Genomic DNA, 22,313 nt, shown 5'->3' on the forward strand with positions numbered 1-22,313 from the left:
GGTTTTGAGAACCTCAAATGATCGTTGATGTTCCGATTCCCATGGCAGTGGCAGAGAAATGCCCTTCTTCGTCAAAGCCAACATCGGTTTTACCACTAGTGCAAAGTTCGGGATCCACAGTCTACAGTAGGACGCCATCCCTATCAGGGCTCTGACTTCCTTCTGCGTTTTTGGGACAGACATGCCAGAAATGTATTTTATTCGTTCAGGTGTCAATCTTCTCCCCTCCTTTGACAGGAGGTAGCCTAAATAGGCAACCTCCTGGCAACAATATTGACATTTTTTAAGCGAAGCTTTGTGACCATTTTTAGCTAGATGAACAAGCAACAATATAGTGCCTTCTTTACAAGCTTTCTCAGAGTCTGCAGCCAGGAGCAAATCGTCTACATATTGAAGCAGCGTGCAAGTAGGTGGCAATTCAAGCGTGTCGAGCTGCTCCTTTAAGGCTCTACTATAGATACTAGGACTTTCAGTATACCCTTGAGGTGCCCTTGTGAATGTAAATGAGCGTCCCCCCAAGGTGAACGCAAACAAATCCCTGCTCTCCTTATGTATCGGAATACTAAAGAAGGCGTTTTTCAAATCCACGACACTAAAGTGCGTAGCCGTAGCAGGGATCATTGTTAAGATCGTCGTTACATCAGGCACGATTGGAAATTGTGGGGCTACCACTCGGTTAATAGCACGAAGATCTATTATAAACCGGTACGGAATTGCATTGTCGCCTTTCTTATATACTGGCAAGATCGGGCTATTACATAAGCTACCTGTAATCTCTTCGATCACCCCACGATGTACAAAATCGGAGACAATGCATTTCAGAGCACGTTCACCTTCAGTTGAGATTTTATATTGCGGAACGCGCGGTAGTTTAACCCCATGTTTCAAGACTATCTTAACAGGTTCGATGTGCAATATTCCGACATCATTGTCGTCTATTGCCCACAAACGTTCCGGAACAATGTCAAACTCGGGAGGTAGAGGTCGAGTCAAGTACTGGGAGTTAAAGGGTTGCTGTGGTGAAACTGTTAATCTTATTCCGTCAGGGGAACAATGAATCACTGCATTCAGTTTCTTTAATAAGTTCAACCCTAGCAAATTTTCTCCACAGTTTGAAGTAAGAAGAAAAGGGCACTGGTCTGTGTAAGGACCCAAAGAAACAGATACCGGCACAGAAACCGGACAAACAGTTGGTATACCAGAGAACCCTATAGAAACGTTTGTTTGCCCTGACAGTGCAATGTTTGGAACCCTAGAATGGTCAATGGAGCACTTTTGTGCTCCAGTGTCGATCAAGAACTGATGTTTCCTATTCCCCACCAATAATTCAACGTAGGGGCCCTTCTGAATAACGGGAATAGGTAAAGGTTCCAAACACTGCTTCGGGCAATCCTAATAAGCCAGAACTTTGTCAAAAGGAAGTTCTTCAGAGAGATAGGCAGCAGAAGGGTGATCAAATATATTTCTTGAGCCCATACTCGGAGTCTGATTTTCCCGTGAAAAAGGTTGCTGGGGATCTTGTAGAAGCTGACCCCTATCAGGGCCCCCAACTCCGGGGCGGCCCCTTGGTCGCCTACCCATACCTCCAAATGTGCCACCTGACCTCTGACGAAGGGCAGGGCACTGTGCTCGCCAGTGACCTTCCTGGCGGCAATAAGCACACTGATTTATATTTATCGAATTTGGATGAGTATTTCCTCTTGGAATGTACTGACCTCTAGTCTGTGTCGTACCTCCTCTGGGGTTTCTAACAATTTGCTGCAACAATACCTTAGTCTTTAAGTCACCCCTTCTCTTCTCAATTTTCTCTTTTTCATTGTTAACCCGATTCTCATAATATTGAGCCATATGCAAAACCTCTGACTGAGATTGTGCCTGCCAAGCGCTCTCTGAGGACATAATCTGTGACTGGATGTCATGCAACAATCCACGTACAAATTTGTCCACAAACAACCTCTTCCCTGACTCTGTACCTAAATCCTGTCCACTGAAGTCAGAAAACACCTGTTCGAATCTATTAAAGAATTCAGTAGTACCTTCAGTTTTCCCTTGGACGCAGGCCGTAAACTTGTCCCAAATAATCCTTTTTTCTGGGATTATAGTTTTTAATTTAGCAACTATTCTATCGGGTAAGGTAAGTATTACCTGGGGTGGTTTCTCACCAGCTGGTCGTTCCCCATCTATTCTAATCAGATTTACCCATGTATCCCCTAACCCCGGCACATCATCTATTGTCCGTACCTGTTTCAATATATCAACTGGTAAAAGCACTGGAAACAATAAGTCCATGTCACTTAAGGTGAACACAGAAGACTGTAAGACGTATTCTATTTCTTTATAAAACCCTGTCAGGTTTTTCCTAATATCAGGGACTGATTGTCTAATCGTGTTCACTTCCTGTCGAGAGAACGGGACGTGAACAAACTGCGATACGTAATGTGCAGGGATATCCACCGCGGGAGCACCAGTCGCCACGTCGGCGGGGATTTCTATTTTCGGGACAAGGGTCGGAGGGACCTCTCTCATAGGCAACTGAGATATAGGGACCTCCGACCGCTTACTAAGCAATAAAGCCAAATCGAGCGCTAAGGCAGCTGTAGAAGTGTCGGGCGAAAAAGCTCTTTTACAAATACCCAATAATTCTATGGGGCAACCAACCTTCTTCCTTATACATTCCTCTTGCAAGTGCTGTACCATCACCTGAATTACTTTTCTTTGCATCTCTACCGTGTATTGACTATATGTGTCATACACCTCATCTGGCGGTATCGATGAATCTGAGATCCATCGAATCGCGTCTTTGGTACAAATTCGTACTTCCTCAGGTGCTGATCTTCGGCACGAAAGGAACCGTTTCTGTACATATATCCTATCGTCCTCATCATCCTCGTTTTGTAACCTTTCAAAATCTCTTCTAAACTCGAACAACCTATCAACATGTCCATATACTTTCTGCTCTGTGTCCCTCGAGAGTGCCAAAGCATTCAGATCTCTCACCCCTTGTGGGAGATCCGAAGTTTGCAATCTACCCCACATTACACATAAATGAATCCCCAGTCCTTCAATAAAAACATTTTTCTCGGGAAAATCGTGCAAATTAGATAATGTTGAAAATACATCAGTTTGATCACCTTTTTCCATGCAATGCTTAGCCCAAGCAAATAGTTCCTGTTTCCTGCCCGCAGGAACAGTACTACGAGTCACAATTTTCGACCCTGCACCGGGACCTGTTTTTGTGAACACGGGACTCCCCGGAATCGAAAGTATAGGCGAGCTTAACAAGGGTGCAGGGGAAAGAGGCAGCGTAATAGACGGAGGAGCGACAACCAAAGAACTAGGAGCAATAGGCTGCGCAGGGGGAGTAGGAATAGCAACGGGAACAATAGCAGGAACGGGCAAAGTGCCCACAACAGGAGCATACGGAGGTGGCGCTGAAGAATCAGGCCTCCGTTCATTCAATATTTTCTCGATAAACTCCTCGGAAACATGGAAATCTTTAGAGGGGTACATTTTCTGGACCCCGAGCGAGAAAGCTCTATCCATTTTCTGGGCTTCTTCTAATCGTTTTTCCTTGTCATACAACAATGCCTTTTCGGCATTCGTTTTATGACGGCGTGCATGTTTATCCCTACTTTTAAGCTGCTGCAATGCTTCCTTTTTCCAATTTTGTAACACATCAAAGGCTGCTGGCCTAGCCTTTTTCTTAAGCTAGATCGATTCTAAGTATTCAATACGGGGGATCTCAAAACTACCATTGATTGGCCACTGAAATTCGGAGGCATTTCTGGTCTGTCTGTGCCAAATGTCATTAAATACAATACTACCAATGCCATACTTACAGTACATAGTACACGCCGGCGACCCCTCCTGTGGTGCCGGACGGCTAAATTCCAAAGATTGTCGATCGCTGCGGAACAGAGCCCTAAAGCAGCTAGACAATTTCCCAGGCATTTCTCAAAGAATTGGTGTTACCTGGTCCAATAATTGTGTCTGCAGATACAATACGCCAAATTCAAATTGTCAGGGTTAAATTAAGAGCCGGGTCACGACTGCACCTGACCAAACCTAAGGAGGACCGTACGGTTTACAAAGGACTTCAACTAACGAATTTTACCTGCGTTCGGTGGTTTCGGCAAATCTGCCCGCCTCGGAATTGGACCCTCGTCAAGATGCCGTGTCAGACCGCACGACTATCGCCCAAGGATCGGATCGTGCAACGCTGCCGAGGTATCGCGTCTCGATCGGTCGGGCCCGCAGAATCACACCGTCCGATCCCGATTCGATAGTCTGCGTCAACCTTCAATGATCCGGCATCAATCTTGAGGGTCCCTATTCGGGCGCCAACTGTGGAAACAGAGAAATTGATATGAGGCCGGGAAGCCCGAAAGGAAACACACCAACACAGGTTACAAAGGACATACAAAGCGCTTTATTTCAAAGTTATAAAGTTACCAAAGTCAATTGACATACGGATAGCTATTCGGCCCTCTGACTAACACGCGAACCTTCAACGTAAGGTTCGCACTGAAAGTGGGAGAGACCGATCATCGGGATACTTGGGTTTTTATACGTTTTGTCCTGCATTGGCCAGCCCTCTCACAAGTTAACCATTCTTGGAACCGTGGCTAGGGTTCGTAGCCAGGTCGAACACATAATTTACATAATTTGATCAGTTCCGCTGATACAGTTACATATTTACACACAGGTTAAAGAGAGGACAAGGTCTTAGTTTGTGACCCTAACAAGTGGCCTGCGGACATATAATTTATTCACGTGTGCGGAGGTCACTACGGCTGGAGTCTTACTCGAAATGTCATTCGGCCTCCATTTTGTGATTCAGGGTGACTTCCACACTGCAAGAGTACCTAAAATGGCGGCTAGATCCAAGATGGCGGCTTACTCAATACATTAAGGTCAAGACCTTGCCGCGGAGCCTATGTACATGGTATTCTTTAGACAGCTTGGCGTAGGCCAACATACATTTAAACAATGCGATTGGGGTCACAATATTATATCGATTTCCACAACTTGAATTCGATAAGAAGATCTGGGTGTCATCAGCAAAGTTAGTATAAGGGATACTGAGGTGGTCAAGGTGGTCGAAGAGGGGTTTGGTGTAGATGTAATAGAGTAGAGAAATGCAGGAACCTTGAGGAACCCGAAAGGAAACAGGACTGGGGTTGGTCGTGGCGTCTCCAGTGAAGACCCTTGACGTGTGCTCACTGAGAAATGATTTCATCCAGGAGGCATCCTCTGTGGAGAAGTGGAACTTGCTGGTGAAGTGTTGACATTGGATGTTGTGATTGACAAGGTCAAATGCAGAAGAAAGATTTAGGATGAACAAGATAGCAAGATTATCTGAATCACGCATGCTGTGTAAATGTAACTTAAGATCAAGAAGGGCTGATTCAGTGCTGTGACCAGGGCAAGAACCTCACTTTGGGGACCCAAGTATGAAGTGTTGTTCAAGAAAGGGTTGGATTTGGGAGTAGGCTGTACAATCCATACATTTCAGGAGGAACGGGACAGTAGTGATGGGTCGGTAGTTTGTGGTGTTGGTGGGATCAAGGGTACATTTCATGAGCAGTGGTATGACCCAAGCTTCTTTGATGCTAGTGCGTACTGTACTGAAGTTGAATAGGGCATTTATAAGGTTAGTGATAGTAGATGCAAACGGGCCCGCATATAGTCGATTAAGTGAGGTGGGCAGATGTGGCCTTTGCAGTTAGCAAGTTTGAGGTGTTGGATGGTTTTGATGATATGAGTGCTGGTGACAGGTGGAAAGGGAAAGGGAATGATGGTGGGAGGCTCACAGAGAGTAAGTACAGGAGTCATAGATGTAGGTTGTTTTTAGCAATGCTTTTCTCACTCAGTCTGCAGATTTTGTCCGCGAGTGCAGCTTGGGTGGTGGTGCACCAAACTTTGTCTTTGAGGGGTTTGATATAGGTTGAGTGGGGTTTTCAAGCTCTTTGAGGATGGTAAAAAGCTCTGTGGTATTAGAACTAGCTATAGAAATCCTTATTTTGTAGGAATTAGCTTTGTTGGGTATGAGCAGCTTTTTGTAAGTATTAACTGAAGCGTAAGTTTGTAAGTAATTGACATAAAGTGAGTGCTAGCATATCTTCTGTGAGCCTGTGGGGATTGCGGGCTACAATAGGGGTTGGCAGTGTTGTATGGTTGGCAAGGTTGTGTGAGTGTCAGATGTTAAATTCAAAAAGATAGTGGTTATTCCAGGGTAGGGGGCTGTGTGAAACAAGTGAGATATTGGCGTTGAGGGATACGATCCAGTCCAGGATGCAGCCATTGATATGGGTAGTAGAGGATACCAATTAGGTAAGACTCATCTCTGAGAGGGTGGTGGTGAGGGTGGTGGCTTTGTAATCTGCTGGATCATTGAAGCCCAAGTTGAAGTCCCTGAGTAGGATAAGTCTGGTGGATGATTTGATCAAGGGGTTAAGAAGCAGTGGGATATCTGATTTGGGTGTACCTTTCGAATTAAGTTGACGATGGATGAGTAGCAGGGTAATAGTGGAGTTATTGTTAAGGGAAAGTTTGGTAAGTAGAATTTCATAGCCTGGCATGGGTGGGACTGGTATTTCTCTGATATGCATAGTCGATTTGTCAATGAAGGTTACTCCACCACCTGGTTTGAGAGGGCAATCTGATCTGAAGATGGTATATCCTAAAGGGATAACCAGGCTAAGGGCTGGGCCAGCTGCTGTGTGGAGCCAAGATTCGGTGATCGCAAGGATGCCTAAATGATTATCTTCTATGAGGTTGTGTATGTGTGTGGTATGCTTTGATGAGAGCACATTTAAGGGGTAAGTTTCAGCAGTCACAGTAGATTTCACATTTAAGGGGGGAGATGTCATTAGTCAAAGACGATTTCTTTGAGCTGAGTGTGTGAGTGGGGGGTGTAGGTGAAGGGGGAAATGTGTTCGAGTGTATAGGAGGGAGATGTGCATGCAGAGTATATGAAGTCTAAGTGAGCCTGTGGCAGGTATGTATTCGCTTACCTTTATGTAAAGTATGTTTTTTCTCTCTCTGCCACTTCCGAGAAGAAGCAGGGAAATCCTGGGCATGGAATCACTTTTATGAACACATCCCGTTTGTGAATATGGGTGTACCAAATATAATAATTAGAATTCCAATGAGTACCAAAAGGTTTGACAATTATTCAGCCAAATAGTTTCTCTATTTAATAAATCATGTTCCGAACTTGAAAAACACACTTCTGAGTGCAAGGCTGCTTAGGTGGAAAGTCAAATTTACACCTTTATTGCAGCTCAAGTAGAAATGTATAAATCGTTTCCGTCCGCTCATGCTTGACACAAGTGGCGGCTACATGTGAGATGAATGGACTTCCATCTCCTAACTATTTTCCCCCTTCCAGAAGCCAAATGTGAGAGGGGACTCAGCCCGAGAAGACAATGGGGTTGGAGAAGGTGTAATTCCACGCAGGAAGAACTGCCACGTGACTCAGCTTACCCGAACACTACAATCTCAAAGTTGATAAAATCCTCCTCATCTCAAGCCATGTCCACTTGCCCCATGCCCTTCCCTGCACAAGAGGATGTCTTCTGTGTCTCTCATTGCTCAACCCACCACTCCATGGCAACGGCAGATACAGTGCTCTCTATCTCCCTGGACAGAGATAAACGTGCTCTCATCTCTCACTCTCTACCTGTGGGGAGAGTAATGGCCTGTAACGTTATTTGGGAGATTTCCCAATAAGCAGGTTCTCCCAAGAGGCCAATATGGGTTGGAAAGCCTTGGCCATGCCTTGCATTGCCTGGCAGGCTACGGATTCCTCCCCAGCCCTATTGACCGAGAAGAGGCTAGTTGGCGGTTGGGACGCTTCTGATTTTCAAACGTCCCGCTACTAATTTCACCAATAGAACATCTGACTGTGTCCAATACAAACATAATTCCATCACTGAACTTAACAGCTTTCCTAACATGAAGGTGCTCTTAGAGGCCTCCATGACAAGGATATGTCACTCACATGTCTGACATATAACTCACTAGCTCTGCCCTACTGGTCTTGGCAACCTGTTGTGAATTCTATAATTCTCTCTCTAGACATTTCCCATAGGAACAAACCAGGCTCACATCTCTTCCTTACCACTCCGTCTCTCCAATATTATTTTTATGAGAGAAATGATTCAGTGTGGACTTAAGTCTGGGAAGCAACGGATCATTTGACGAGTCGTAGGAGGAAGTACACGGTGAGGAAGCAAAAATGCAAGAGATTTGATTAAACATATGCGATTCCTGGAAATGTGTGCAAAAATCCTGCAATGGCCGCATGCAGAGAAGTACACTTTGTGAGCCTGCACGCAGATAAAAAAAATGGGTGCCCTGAGTATTCATGGAATTGTTCGTGCAAAGTAACTGTATTTGCAAGTCGTTGCCGAAACGCATTGCACAAGCAAAGCATAAACAACCAGATCAGCCACCTTTGTGCACACTCCGGGGTGCAAATGCATGCACCCTTAAAACAGTATGTGGGGTCCCCGCAAGAAGTCCTGCATCTCAGGCACCCTGCGCACAGTCTCCCGTAACTGTTCCTGGCACCCAGACAACCTGCATGTGAAAAATTGTAACTCTGTCTAAACTCTGAAAATCTGCATGCAAACCCCTGTAACCCGTTTCTGTACACTGCTACACTGCTTACACGCACACCACAATAAGTGCGGAACTCTACTTGCGTACACGCACCCCAAAATACAACATGCAACCCCACGCCTATGCTGCTAATCCTACGTGCAAGTGTACTTACACCTGCCTTCGAGTGGGGGATCACATGAAGATCTTGCATGGCCATGTCTCTGCCGAGAGGCTGCGCGATCGATTCCATGAAAATGTCTTGTGCCACGCAATTTGGGCGTGCAAGTGACCGCCTGCAGGCGGTCCCTTGGAACACCCACTTTTTCGCACGTTCTTCCCATTTTCCAGTTTTCCACACCCTTTCCAGCTCTCTGCACAACCCACGCCCACGCTGAGCATGGAGTCTCGCGCAAGGCCTTTGTTCGTCTCGTCTTTGAGAGGTGCCGATCCAGCGCAAACTCCATGCAAGTCCAGGAAAGGTACAGCTCATTCGATTCCATGAATAGCTGAACAGGTGTTTGCACGCAGAATGGCGTGCATGTGCCCTATTTTCCATGCAAATAATTCCATGCATTAGGCAAAAAGTATGTATCAGGAGACGAATAGCAAGAAATTATTCAGTCATAGAACACACACATAGAACACACTCACAAATTTGAGGCCATCCTCTCACTCCCACCCTTGTACACCCATCTTTGTGCAGGAGGCAAAGAGGTGAAAGAGAGAGGTACCGTGATGTCCCTTTGGGTATTCCAAATAGCAAATATTTTCATTAGCATGTGAGCAAACTTCCACGCAACTGGAAACAACTTTTTGATCCCCTGTGTAAAACATCCAACTTTCCCACATACACCCTGGCACAACTTACGTAGATTCTCTCCCCACCTCGGCATGCTTGGTGGTTTATGTGAAAAATCAACCTTTCTCTTGCGCCTTGTATTTAAATCTATCTGCATCATAGTTACCTGGTAGGATCTATCCGACTCTACTCTCCAGCTTGGGCTCTCCCCTCGCCATTTATTTATTTTATTTTATTCAATTGGTTTTGTGTAACGCAGCTACTACTATACTTGAGTTCGGTTTCTAAGTGGGATCAGAGATTTGAATCTCTGTTCCTCTGTGTAGTCTTACTTCCAAGACCAGCGTGTTGCCCACGTGCTATCCTCCGTTCACACCTCTCTCCTTTAATATGCTCTCTGGTTCCTCAGTGAATTAAGCGGGTAGACCCCTTTCCTGACCTAGCGGTGCAAAAGGTTGGGAAATTGGCAAACTTGAAGTCAGTGGAAGCCAAGATAAAGTGGCATGTTTCTGTCACATGACGTTCTGTCAGGCAAAGGGGTATACATGTGGGTGTGTGTGTGAGAGAGAGCGCGTTTTACTACATTGCTCATTGGGTGTGCTTGGCAAAGACATTAGCTGCACATTTGTCATTGGAGTTGTTTTCTTGGATATTGCGAATGTGTCTTTAGCTGTTCCAACATTTTTCTAACCGCCCATGATTCCTTTACTGAAGCATATAAGTATGCATGCATGGAGGGAGCCCTGCTAGCTAAGTCAGAATATCATGGGAATCCTAACCTCAATATTAATGGGGGCCTTTTTATACGGGGGAGCATCTGAAAAAGTGGCGGTAGGAGTGTTTATCGCTACTTTATTTCACTCTTCCTCATTTGGGTGCCTTTGGCAAGTCCAGTAGGTTAGCATTCATGTCGGCCTCCATCTCACACACAGCAGGACAAAGACAGCAGCCTCCCCACCAGCATGGATTTCCATGCCGGAGCTACTGCTGTGGATTCCTTTGGAATCTGTCTATAATTACCTCCAGGTAAAAGCAGGCGGATTTTATAGGAATGAGTGTAGTTGACAAGTGAAGAGCAAACCAAAGGCAGAATCACCTTTACACTTTACTTTCCCACTGCACCTGTGGGAAAGTGGAAATGCCTCCCAGAGTTGACAATGGTGGGAGGCCTCTGCAATGAATTCCTATGGAGTAGTCATTTCAGGCCGATTCCATCGGAATACACTACATTACCACCAGAATGGCCATACATGCTTGCGTCAATGCAGCTGAGTTTGTCAGGTGCAACAGGACCACAGGCGCAAACAAGTACAGTCTGCCCTGCTGCCCAACTCCGCCTGACAATCTGAAGAAAATCCTGCAACACCCGCAAATGACCCCCTGCGTCTTTCCACCTTGCCCCACGTCTCACATATCACAGCTTTGACTCAACATTGGTGGCAAGAACATTGCAGTTATTCAGTAAAACAAAATACAATTATGATTAATATGCTCATGTGGCACCAAGTCTATAACTTCTAATACATACTCTAGTATAACAACTATTTTGGCGGATATCGGTCTGTACGAAATTGTCTTTGAAACATCTGAGTGTTCCGGGCATCCCTCGGTGAGATACCAAACATGCATTATAATGTAGCAAATTGACAAATCCCTCATTCCATCATCTGGTACCCTTCGTGGTTCCATCCTATCTTAAATGTCAGTCTCTGCCACGTCTGGCGGTTCCATGTGATAATGTCCCCTGCAAAAAAGTGTGTGTGACAAGAAAGTTGCTGAAAAAAGCCTGTGGTTTGCGGGGACATTATTACTGTGAACCTGCAGAAAACACCCCTGCAACCTGCAACCTCTGTTTTTAAACGTTTTTTTTCCCCGGTGGGAGCAGGGGATAGCCCCGCTTCACTTACAAATGATCCCCATACATAATGTCGCCACAGCCTTTTACCATCGACTATAGGTTTGGTGACTATTTGGGCGGGGGTAATATAATAGCTTTATTGACCTGCAGCGAGGGCCGTACCGGGCGTTATGGGCCCTGAAGTCCGAGTTAATGGCCCGAGCGAAGCAAGGGTCTTTAACAAGGTATGAGGGACCATAATGCCCGGTACCGCCAGAGCTGCAGGTCTATAAAGCTATTAGAACACACTCAGGGCCGATTCTGAACTTGCCGCAGTGAATGTGCTAAAAAGCAGGATTCACTGCGCCAAATCAGTACGCCCAGGCTCCACCAGTATTTTCAAGTGGGCCTGGGCGTCCTCATAGTGCACGACAGTGCACATTCAGGATTGCGCCTGTTTGTCATAACGCGCACAATCCTGAAATCTCAGCAACATTTTTGTAAAATAACAACATATTCGTTATTTTACAAAAATGCTGCTGAGAACATGGGTTTACAAGAACACTTTCATATGCACCAAAATAAGCAGCTTCAACGTTGCAGAATACAACGTTGAAGCTGCTTGCTTTGATGCATGTGAAAGTGTCCATATCCACCCGTGTGGTGTATATGAGCACTTTCATGTACACCAAAGCAAGCAACTTCCACGTTGTACTCTGCAACGGTGAAGCTGCTTATTTTGGTGTATATGAAAGTGTTCATATGCACCGCGGGTATACACCAAAACAAGCAGCTTCCACGTTGCAGAATGCAACGTGGAAGCTGCTTGCTTTGCAAACACCCGGTTTGAGGGCTGTAATCAATCTGTGGGCTATATCAGTGCGTATAGCCCGTAGATTGACGAATCAGCTTCCCAGAAACACCACTAAGGTGTTCTAATACTGGATACAGGTCTGGCTGGGTTATAGACCAGCAACATCTATTTAATCTCAGTTTCTACCCTCTCTGCTCGTCCACAGTGCTCTTCACACCTGCACTTTTTCTTTCATCACTGAAGTACAATGAGCCTGCGTCCTTCCATTCCAGGTTCCATGAGGATCAAAGGCCCCCTTGAAAGGACGTGCATTATAATTGGCAGATAATTAACAGCTATATTTCACATGCAAGCTTTGAGGATTCACTGAGTGGGGAGGACGGATCCAGCGAATGCCAGCTGCACTTACCGGATCTGTCATCAAGGGAGCTGGATGACACTTTGCAAGCCCCACAGCGCTTGATGGCTTTCAATGGCAAATGGCCTGGCTCTTGAGCATGCAACAACAGTTACACCGACACTGAATTTGGTCTGTGTGCAGGTCTACGACAAAACCCTTATCAAAAAACTCAACCGTGCACTTGAGTAGGATCAATGTTGTTGTTGCATCATTGCCAACACTTACTGGTTCATCAAGAGGGACAAGTGGGTGCAACTCCCCACCTCCGAAAGAGTTATCATGGAACATCTCCAAAGAGGATCAGGAAAGTGTGCACAGAGACCAGAAACTGCATATCTTGCAAGATTTGCCCTTCAAGCATTAGTTGGTGATGCATCAAATTGTTCAGCACCCAGAATATGATGGAGAACCAGACAACTATCAGATATGAGAGCCTTCATCACTTAAAGATTGTCCATGAAGAAAACATGGGCCTCCTTGGCTGTACCTGGAGGTCTGGAGTCATGAGATGGCAACCATTAGCTAGACTGGAGATCAAAACATATCACATCAAGATGATCGACAGGCAAGATACCTTAGGGTCATGGATCGCTCTCCATTGGACAACCCCCATCACAGCTACAAGTCTGGAAATAATAAGAAAACTGTCTGCTTTTCCTTTCACCCCCAGCCAACACCACCCTTCCCACTTATGCACTGTAAACTCTTGCAAATATGCAAGTTGGAGCAGTTGGCCATGCCTCCTTGTGCCAATCCCTTAAACCTTTGACCTCTCAGCAGAGTTATGCACAGGAAATGTATGCCCATTGGGCCTTACATGCTCAGTGATCATCGGGCAAGCAGTTTCTTCTCTACACTTGTACAGTGCCCCTTTGAGTGTTTCATCAGACAGTCATCTTGCGCCTCCCACCTCACTGCACACAGCTCCTATACATATTCCATAGACACCATTCAGTGACCCTGTAAATAACATAGAGAATTCCTGCATTTTGAAATCTGACATAGAACACTCAGTGGATTCATGGAAGAAAGAAACACCTGCTTACTGCTGTGCTCCTGATGGCCCTAATCGGGTAAGCACCCTGGTAAGCCCTACCTCAACATCCACGTGCGCCCTCATGCTCTCTCCCCTGCCACAGTTCTGTCTTCCGTGTCCACAGAGGCCAAATGTTCTACCATGCCCCTACTCATCCTCCACTTGGCAGTCCATTCATTATTATTATTATTATTATTATAATAATAATAATAATAATAATAATAATAATAATAATAATAATAATAATAATTATTATTATTATTATTATTATTATTATTATCTTGGCTCTGTTTGTCTCGCCTCCATTTATCTCTGCCTGATGCTGATCTACCCTAAAATGGAAGTCACCTTCCCATATGCCAATACCAATCTCCCATACCTTATCTCCTTTTCCACCTACATTCTCACCTCATCAACCTAGGCTCACCACTCTGGTGTCCCCTTTGATGGCAAAATGAAATGGATCTATGTGATCACACCGCCGCCCATAGTGTTGAATTTAATTTTGCTGGCTTCTGTTATGGCGTAGTGCAGGGATCGCATAGATTACTGTGGCTGGCATCCCTCTACCCGCCTCCCTCCCTTCCCACTTATCCGGCCGGTGGCACACATTAGAAGTATACCGCCGTCTCTCCCATATCCCTTTGTGTTAAAGAAAAACTGGTGCCACAGGGTCCGCATTTTTTTCCCCACTTTTTTTAAAAAATTTAAATCTCCCCCACGTCCACCTAATGGAAGCGGGGGACACGCCTGCAACCTTGTTCTTCACTTTTCTTTTTTTTAAACGTCCCCCACTTCCATCTAATGGAAACAGGAGACACCCACGCTACCCCTCACCCCCATTACACTGTATAAAGGGCGCTGGGGACACCTCTACAACCTACACTCCCTCTAGTGGCAGTAACGGGAGGATGTCTCGGGAGGATAGCTCAGGGGCAACATGCTCTCCTTGGAAGCAAGACGACACAGAGCAACACAGGTTTGATCCCTGGGTTTGTGCTTAGAAACTTCTGGGTATTAAGCATATTATAAATAACCAATCATATCTTATCATATCGTATAAGGGGGTCAGGATTTTTGAACTGCGCAAAGGCGCCAATCTAGTACTGGGGGCAATATTTATTAGTCGCAGTAATTGTACTATGCAAATTAAACTATACCCTTTATCACCTCAAATGCTGCTGTGGCTAGAATCAACATTCTAAATAGCAAGAAGATCTTCCCCCACCTTACCCACCAGTCTGCCAAATCTCTAATACCTGAACACCGGTCCCTAGTAAACGTGACTACTGCTGCAGTATGTGGTTAGAGATTCCCTGCTTCTCTCTGTAAAATACCCACATTTGAGACATGCACCCTGTACAACCTATTTAGATCCTCTAAACACCTCTGACACCTTGGCATACCTTGGCATACCTTCAACCCACCAGGTGGCCCTGTATGTAAATTCCTCTTTAAGTGCCTGCTTGTTGTGAGACTGGCATGGTATCAAGAGAGACACAGACTCAAAAGTTTCAACACATTTATTTAATAAAGTTCCGGGGTTGGTGTAATACTTAACTGGTCCTAACTCTAATGGGATTGTTCCCCCAACTGACGTTTCTAAGGGGCTCCCGATGTCTGAAAGTCTGAAACCAAAATCCGTCTTTGTCTAAACCTATGCTTGCCCTCACTCTTCGACAAAATGTGATTGGAAGTCTTCTTATTGAAAAATATTGGTTCAAAAGAAAGAAGTGTAAACCATAACTGGTTTCAGGTAGTTCTGCTAGTTCAAAATAGTTAAACTCAAAAGGGTTGCCCTTGGAACCTTCATGTAGGGCTCTTACAGAAAGTCAATAAAGTTCACAATATCTCTGGGTCTCTTGAGGTTCCCTCTGCAAGTTTGGACTACTCTGGATCCAAACAAAAATACACAGTTCCCTTCCTCAAGTCTAGGCCTCTCTTTACAAAGTTCAACAATGTCATTAGTGGGCTTCCTAGGGTTCCCTTCCCCAAGTGTAGGCCTCTCTTGTCGCAAATGTAAGTTCACTTTGTCAGAATGCACTTTTCAACACATATTCTTCTTCTTAGGTGGTGTCAGAGACTTTCAGAGATGCTGGGTGTTTTGCTGCTCCTCTGCGTGACCACTCTGACTACTGGCACCTCTCTTTTCACTTTAACGTTTTCTTCTGGCACGTTCCCTTCTCGTACCTTTTCCACTCTGCTCTTATTCCTCTTGCACGTTTCTTTACTTTTGCTTGTGCACCTTTGCACCCCTTTCCACTGGTTCCACTTTTCCTGTGCACACTTGCACCTTCTTTCACTGTTTACTTTATGTGTGCACACTTGCTTTCACTATCTATACTTGACTTGTGCACACTTGCACCTTCTTTCACTGTCTTCACTTAAGATGTGCACCCTTGCACCTTCTTTCACTGTCTTACTTTGTTTCGGGTGACTCGCACCCCTATCCTGGTTTCTGGGTCCAGGCGGCCCCTCTCCTGTTTGTGGGTCGCTCTCATCTCCTTTCTGGTTTTTTGGCTTTTCGCGCCCATTTGTCCTGTTTGTGGTCCCTCTAACTACCTTACTGGCTTTCAACTTCCTGTGCCCCCTTTCATGTTGCTTTTTGGATTGCAATCACTCTTGCACTTCGCTCTTACTTTCTTTCTGCTTTCTGATTAACAATATTAATTTCTTTCTGCTTTCCGCTTAATACCACTTGCTTCTTTCTGCTTAACTATCTGTGTCAGCCACCCACACGCTACCGAGTTTTATCACTCTCTCGCTGAGTGAAAACTCAGTGGTAGTGTGGCACTGACCAGTGGGTCATTGGGATCTTGAAGAATGATTGTGAGGGTAATGGGAAGGGAGGCACTACTGTAGTTTAATTTTTAGAATTTTAACTATTTCAGAGTAATGGAGATTCCATTTGTTGTTGTTGTAATCTAATAAGACTTCAGGTGCACCAGGGTGAATGTCACAGGGCCACTCGGGACTGGTAAGGAAACTAAGGAAAAGAGGGCATGTATTGCTACCTGCCAACCCTCAGTGCACTCCAAAAGGGATGTAATCCCCAAAGTTCTTTGATGTCGCAGGCGCGCAAGATCTAATAAGAATCCCACTGCTTGCTATTACGGGATTCAATAAGGTTATGATTACTTATGTTGAAAGAGGAGGATAAGTTAGGTGTATAACACACAATTACATATTAATATACCAGACAATTGTGTTTTACACTCCAAGTTCAATACACACATTTTGGCTATTCGTTAAGTCAACCGCAGTCAATGTAATCAGTTCCTTGATATAAAGATTTACAACGTAAGGGAGATATAAACACCCTCTATGGGTTATTTTAATAAAAGTGTGCAATTTCTTAAACAAAGTGTATAATTTTTTCAAAACCTTTTTGTTATCCACACCATCAATTTAAAGGCTGTTGGCTCACACATAAAGTATTCAAAAAATTCAAACAAATTCAAATCCAAAAGTTAGCAAAGTCCTTTTGTTCTGATGGCAAAGTGAACAAAAATAAAGTTCTTTGGTTAGAAATCACCACTCCAAAATAGCATCAGGGTTTTTCAATGTATTGCCAACGCGTTTAAGACTTTTACAACAGTCCATCTTCAGGGCCAATGACACTATTTGTTCCGACAATATACATGTTCTTGAATTCAATTCCTAAAGTAAAAACATAGAAAGTATTCCACTATTAGTGTTTTTTTGGCCGATTCAATATCGACAATCTCTACTCCAGTAAATAAAACCTTTAACACTCACACCTCTAACAGTTAGTAACATTTCTATTGACGCACCTCTTTTGTTCTTGGTCTTTGGACACACCCTATTGGTGTGATTAGCTGTACGTAACTTGCTCTTTGTATGGTCAGATACACCTTAAGAAGACTCTCTCCAAGAGAATTTCTAGAGGAAACAGAAAAAGTGTGGATCTTGAAGAATGATGTCAGGGTCTTACCACCTGCCCCTCATGTCCCAGGGAATGAGCACTGACCTGGAAATGGTCAACAAGCTACAGCACACCTCACTCCGGGTCCCTGGAGAGAAGGCTCACTCACCACTCTGCAACCCTCCTGACACATCGCAGTCAGCGTCTCAGCATTCGGGTCTCCTCCGGCTCTTCCAATCTGCAACCCCAGCTCGCTCACTGCTTCTGGCAAAAGTACACCTTCTATAGTATAGTGAAGGGTCAAGTGGAGTCAGGTGTGCACAGTTGTGGTAAAGTTCCTTACCTTGCCTGACTCTATTAGTGGGACATCCTAATGATCTTAGGAAGGAGGCCTCTCCTTGTATCCCCTTGATGTTCCTATGGGTAATCATCATTGCTCCTCATCACCTCTTTCTCATCCCAGTAATTGTTGGAAATGGGGAAGGGGAGATGGGGTGAGAGTGGAAATACCCCATAAAGGCTGAGGGAGAGTGGGTTGGTGTACAATTAGGAATGTGGGAAAACCATATAACACCCTTGGGCATTCTCGTCCAAATCCCCTGTGACCTTCCACTCAGGTGATCCTCCCTCACTTATCCTACCCAATGTTCGAGATCCAAAAGTGATGGTCCATACCTGGCCACCTGAATGGAAGAACCGGGGGAGTAGGTGGGAGAGTATCATCAGGTTTCTCATATTGTCTTGAAATTCATCCATGGCATTGCTCGGACTACCTGGCAGAATCAATCTGCCTCAACGCTTCTGTTTTGGCCATTGTGGTAGGAAGACTTAAACTGGCTACTGAATGGAGAACAAATACTAGTAGTTACAACGATGGTATACCTAGGGATAACCCTAAATGACAGTATGAACAACGCTCCCGGAATCAATCACTTGAGAAGTAAAACAAAAAATCTAGCATCTCAAGCTCTGCTGATTAAAAAACGCTGCTGTAAGTTCTCTCTGACACCACTTTTGGACTTTTACAGGATGAACGTCTCTCCGATTCTTAGATACACTGCGGAAGCCAATCTCTTCATTAGTCCAACAATTTGGCCTTGTTTGGAAGGTCTTTTTTGGAAGAGGGTCTTGTTACTCACTAATTCGTTGCCAATTGAACGGATACAGAGAGAACTGGGCCTAGCATCACTCTACACTCAAATGGAATGGAAATCAATATCCCTCTTTAGGAAATGCCTCCAACTACCAGGTGTTCGTGGATTTTCGATCATTAAGGAGGCTATCGAAGGGAAACAGATTAAAGCCCTTAACATCTGGAAAGAATTGTGCTCTTCCATTCTGTCCAACATTGCTCAATCGGAAAAAACATTAATAGAAAATCTGACTGGGATAAAGTTAAAACTATTGGACTTGGATTGGATTTTGACAAACCAAAAGGTGAAAGCCTGCAAATTGTTTCTAGAAGAGCCCAAGAACACTATGGAAGAGGAACAGTTCTGCCCTACCTTGAGAGGTTTCCTTAACAGTTCGAGAGGCAAAATCTCCTAATACTCCTTTAAACCTCTTTCCTACAAGAGAGGTTATAGGTAGGAGAACAAAGTCTCGGGAATCTAAACTGTCGGCTTTGTGTTTATGTCTATGTTTATGTTTATTGAGTTTATATAGCGCTTTACACCAACAAGCTTTACAGAATAACAACAGTACATGAGAAGAAGCAAATTTACCAAATTGAAACAAGCCAGTGGTACAGTATATGTAACAATTAACTCCGTAGGAGGCGGGGGAAGGGGGAAGTGGGGGAGGAGGGGAGTTCACTGGAGAGTATGACACCCGTAGGTGGTTACAGCTTCCTGTGTGAGGTCAGGGGAATGAGGACGAAGATGGGGGAAGGTATGGGTAGAGGAGGGGTATAGGATAGGAGGGGAGAGGTAGGGAAGGAGTCAGGGGGGATTGAAGAGGAAGGGGGTACATTCAGTGTTTGAGATGAGGACGTAGGGATGTAGGGATGGGTGGAGGGGAAGGGTGGGGATAGGGGAAGGGGAGGGAAGGAGAGTCAGGGGGGGTGGTGGAGAAGAAGGGCTTTCAGGGAGGAGCGGAAAGATGGGTAAGAGGGGCAGGAGTGGATAGAGAGGGAACAGTACTGAAAATTTGAAGCACTTAGTATTAGTGTGTGAGCCCCTAACTGGTAAAAGAGACAGGTACCTGGGAAGATTCCTTGCAGAATCAAATATAAAAACGCTGGAAGACTGGTGGGATACTTTTAGATGGGGAGGGAGGCTCTCCATGATGTTGGCCCTGTTACAGTTTGTGAGGGAAATCTTCGAAACTCTGGACGAAAAGGACAGTGGACCATTATGAGTGAATATATTTCATGATCCGGGGCCTTTGGAGAGAGAGGTATTTTTTCTGTTCTGTGTTTTTATTGTGGGTTTTTCTTATTTCCCTTTCTCTGTACTTTGCATCTGAGGTTTATATTCAAACCACGTGATGTGTAAATAATACAAAAAAGATCCATTATGTTTCCTCAATACTACTATGAGACTAATCCACTCGAAGTCTTAACTTTCTCCAAAATGCCCTCATTTTCCATCCTTGTAATTTCTTTTCAACTTCCTTGCGCCGGGCCAAATATATCATCCGTAGCTTGGAAGATATCGGAACTGCTCCTTGTTTGAGCCTTTGAGGCGTGCCAGTCTTTTCTCTAACACCTCTGGATTCCATTCTGTAACATCCAAGGCCTCATTGCACCCCTCAGTTCTTTGGACTGAAATCACCTGTTCAGGATGATGTGTAAATAATCAAATAGCCAACTCTGCCTGATCATCCCATGACAATCATTTTCCTCCTCTTCTTGCCACATTTACCATGCTCTTGGCTCTTCTCCTTTCGAATTTCAATTCTGCACTGAATTTGGCCACAATGTCAATTGGAATATCACCATACGTATTCGCTTTGATTTCTGGTTCCTGTAGCGTACAACAATCAGACTTGATTTCCCATACTTGTATGCTCATGAGGGTGTAGCCCGCCCCACTGTCTTTTATACATATACGGTTTATAGCAACCCTATCATATCAAACGGCCCAGAATGAAGATACTTTGCCAGTGCACACTGGCAATCCTTGTTGACAACTACTGAATGAGAGTTAAAATAATAAAGTTTCCAAAATCCTCAGCATAATCAGACTGAGTCTGAGAAAATAAGTGCTGCAGCTCCGCCCTGGCAAACACCCCCACAAATGAAGTACTGCTGGCAGGTGTTCTTTGTCATTAGACACCATGACACACCTCTCGTCATCACACATTTGACCTTTTGATTGGAAAACATCCTCGTGGCGCATGCATTGCAATACCAAGACAATTCTATTGCACACAAAAAACAAAAAAAATACTTGGATGAATTAAACGCACAAACGACGGGCATCTACCACTGGCTTGCAATATTTTCCCTGTGACGAAGTCTGCTCAAATCATCAATTGCTCATTTGAGTTGTCAGTTATGCATCATTCATGAGAATATGCCACTGTGGCAGAAACAGCAATAACCGTCCTCTAAGCCCCCGTCTTTGTATGCAGAAGACCTAGCTGGGAAATGCTGCCAATGCTGCAGATGGAACGGTCACCTGACTATGGCATTGGCCTGAACATGGTATTTACATAAGGAGATTGTTGCTGAAGTTATGTGAGCAATTGTGGTCGCAGATAGGTTTATTATGACGAGGATGGCATTGCTGCCAAGGTATAGAGAGTGGCAGAATATGAGGGCGCCAACATGCCTGAGTAGGCTGTGCTATGGCTAGGAGCCATGCCATGTGTCTTCAGCAGGTATCCTTACGCGTCAATCGATATTTACGAAGGTGCCCTACGTATACCTCCAAATATAACTGCACTGTTGTGAAAGACACATACATTTCTCCAGGGCATATCAGGTCCATGTGTGATGGCATGGGAGATGATAACACACTGGCATGCTGAGACTCCTGTACTCAAAGCCCAATGGAACACAACTCCCAGCTCTGAAAGGCAAGCGACCCCGGTCGGCCTGAGTCGTCCGCGGTCTTTCACCGTTGCATGCAGTGCTCTAAGAGGAGTTGTGTCCACTTTGCACGCTTTTGTGTAGTGGAGATGAGCAATCGCAGCTGCCATGACTAACAAGTCTGGCGTCATTGCCCCATCCATTTCCACAGACTGCACCCGCTCTCTCCTGGCCCAGGAAAAGCAGGTACAGTCCACCCATTCTGATAGTCGCGGATCAGTATTAAGCTTCCCTGCCCTGCAGCGCTTTAAGTGGGACAGGTATTGTGGATATATTCTAACATGGGGCACGGGCATAAGTACTTGGGCCATAAGAACAAGGGGATGTGGAATGGAGGTGAACAAGAGGCTACCTTGTCTTTTTTGTTAGAACCTAATTGGGTGCTTTGATAGAATACATTTTGCTACACCCTCCTCTCCTTTTGTTTCTTAATCTGCAGCGCAGAATCCTCAGGAAGGCCTTTTACCACATGCTGCAAGCATTTCCCTACTAACCCTTCTCCACCCAATAGAGATTGTCACTCAAGTGTAGTGAAATGGCTGCCTTTACGGGTTGGCACATCGCATTTAGAAACAAAAGTAAAAGTGTGTGCTGCAAAAGTAATTATAACAATGTGCCCACATATCCTACCCAAGACCTGCCCACAAAGGCTTGGGTGCAAGGTAGAGCTATTGCAGGGGTGACCGGGTGGGTCATGCCTAGACCTGCCCAATGTAAAGCCCTGCTGCATGGTGCTGTAATCTCATTGGTGGAATCTAGTCCGGTTTACAAAAGCAGGGTTACATGCACCAGGTGCAGTGACCCTTGCCACCCTCAGTAGAGCAATAAAAGAAATTGGGAATGATTTTTCCTAACCTTTCCCTTCATGACTGCCCCTTTTAGACTCAGATCCGTT

This window comes from Ambystoma mexicanum, chromosome 11, assembly GCF_040938575.1.
Source record: "Ambystoma mexicanum isolate Mex_15411 chromosome 11, UKY_AmexF1_1, whole genome shotgun sequence".
In the NCBI taxonomy this organism is placed as follows: Eukaryota; Metazoa; Chordata; class Amphibia; order Caudata; family Ambystomatidae; genus Ambystoma; species Ambystoma mexicanum.